General features: G+C 52.9%; 1 protein-coding gene across 40 annotated transcripts in view; it reads left to right on the top strand.

The window, feature by feature from the left end:
* Positions 1-2,293, top strand: part of PTPRD (protein tyrosine phosphatase receptor type D) — a 510,118-nt gene that overhangs the window by 91,960 nt on the left and 415,865 nt on the right. Inside the window, exon 1 of one of the 40 annotated variants that reach the window (XM_035309842.1) lies at positions 194-544. The exons of the other annotated variants lie outside the window; for them this stretch is intronic. The gene's annotated coding sequence lies outside the window, so the exon portion shown is untranslated. Of the gene's footprint in view, positions 1-193; positions 545-2,293 lie in introns of those variants that run through there. 40 annotated transcript variants of the gene reach the window in all.

The following is a 2,293-nucleotide window of genomic DNA, read 5'->3' as shown; positions in this document are numbered from 1 at the left end:
GGGGGGAAGGAAGAAGAAGAGAGAGAGAGGGAGAGGGAGGAGGAGGAGGAGGAGGAGGAGGAGGAGAAGGAGGAGGAGGGGAAACAGAGCAGCGGCTCGGGAACAGAGAGCGCGCCCGGGAGCAGCAGCAGCAGCCGCCGCCGCCGCAGGAAGGAGAAGAAGAAGAAGAAGAAGAAGAAGAAGAAGAAGAAGAAGAAGAAGGAAAGAAGAGCGGAACGGAGGAGAGGGGGCGCTGGAAGGAGGAGGCAGGCGGGGACCCGGCTCTGCTGGATGCTGGATTTTCGGACTCTGGTTGACTCTCTCCCGCTCTCCGGCACCGGACTGTGAGAGACACGTACCCGCGCCCGGCAGCAGCGGCCGGGGGCTCCGCTCGTAGCTGCTGCAGCCGCTGCTGCTTCTGCGGGGCTTGGATTAAATTGGCCGCCTCGGAGCCGAGTGTAAGCAGCGGGAGGAGGTGGCGGCGGCGGGAAGTGGCGGCGGCGGCGGAGGGCGGGCAGGCGGCGGCGCTGGCTGCTGCTGGGACCGGGAAAGCCAGCATGACCAGGTAACTGCCCCGCCGCCGACCCGTTTCCCCCGCCGCCGTTCCGTCTTTGCCGCCTCTTTCGGCCCTCTCGTGAGCGCGCATAGAATTCGTGTGTGTTGTGTGAGTGTGTGAGCGTGTGAGCGCGCGTGCGTGACCGCGCGCGTGTGTGCAGCCCGGCACACGAGTGCCTCGCACACAACTCTCCCCGCGGCTGCCCCGGGGCTCGCCCCCGGCAGTTGTCAGCTCTCTCCTTTCCTCCCCGGCGGGTCTCAGCGCGGCCTGCTCGGGCAGCAGGGGGAGAGTTGCGGTGAGCGCGGGCCGGGGGGCGGCTGCGTGCGGGCGAGCGATGGATCGGAGCCGACGTTTGCAGGGAGCCGCTTGCAGGGGGCTGTTGGCGGTGGGGAGGGGGCTGTTGGTGTGGCCGCGGCTGTTCCAGCCGGCGGCCGAGGGGGGATGGGGAGGGCAGCGCGGCTGGGGTTTGGCGCTGGAGCGGGGTCCGTGGGGCGAGCGGCCCTTAGGGACCCCCATGGGCTCCTTCCCCATCCTTCTCCTCCTCATCCTCCTCCTATGTCTCGGCGGAGCGGGGAGGGACGGGGATGCTAAGCTTTTCACAGATTAGGCTTCTAGTTTCTTTGTTTACTCTCCTGCAACCACTTAAAAGAGAGCACATCGGGTTGAAAACTCAGTTTTCTGAGAGCTTGATGAAGGGGCTCGCGGATTTGTTGAGCAAACTTACCAGCTGCCTCTGTGAGGGCTTCTGCTGCGAGCAGGCACTTCTCACTCCTTTCACCAGGCTCTTCCCGACCGGCGAATAAAAAACTGTGGTTTTCTTTCACTGAAATCCATATTTTATGCATTTTCTATCGCCTCCCTTCCTCACAGAAGTATGTTATTTCCTTTTTAAGCTATTTCCACTTTTCCTAGCATGTACGGCTTTTGAATGCTTCCTCCTCCTTGGTACTTCTTCAGTTTGCTGTCATGCGTATTTTATCCTCTTGTCGGGCCTTTTTACGGTCATAGCCTGGCAGAGAGATGACAGTTTCTTTGCAGGGCTTATCATATTTGCATTCTCAGTCTTGACATACGTGAAGGGGTCAGTTTATTTATGCGGACCCGTTAAGGATTTTTATTTACGTGCTCCTTCACTTGTCGCCTGAGACCATGCTGTATTTGAGACAAGTCTGTAGATACTGCTTTGCTTTGGAGTTTCCTGTTTGCAGGGATGACTGTTTTTCATGAAGATTAAATTTTCTTAAACTTGTAATTAACATGGGATGTTACAATTATCATCTTAGACTTGCAGAAATTGCTTCCAACATACCTTTTGATCAGGAACAAACAACTTCTGTAATTGGGACATTTATTGTAAATTTTGATACAGATGGCAGAATGGGTGTGTAAGATATTTTTTACATTCTTTGGTATCTCTTAGTGCTTTTTAATGCTATAATGGTTAGTACTTTCTAATCGTGGTGTAAAATTGTATAGTAAATGATACCATTTTCTGCTGGGTTGGAAGCACACAAAGCTCTTAAAATTCTTGTTATTGAACAGAGCTACTCTGAAGATTTTTCTCTTTCCTGAATACAATCACATGTCCTTGCATTTTCCTTTAGATGGACATTTTTTTGATAGGTACTTTAATTTCAGTCTCATGATATCTGGTATTTCTTTCTTTCTTTCTTTCTTTTTTTCTTTCTTTCTTTCTCTCTTTCTTTCTTTCTTTCTTTCTTTCTTTCTTTCTTTCTTTCTTTCTTTCTTTCTTACTCA

Source organism: Oxyura jamaicensis, chromosome Z, assembly GCF_011077185.1.
Source record: "Oxyura jamaicensis isolate SHBP4307 breed ruddy duck chromosome Z, BPBGC_Ojam_1.0, whole genome shotgun sequence".
Lineage (NCBI taxonomy): Eukaryota > Metazoa > Chordata > Aves > Anseriformes > Anatidae > Oxyura > Oxyura jamaicensis.
Note: the sequence above shows the minus strand (reverse complement) of the source record. Positions and strands in the feature narration are given on the sequence as shown.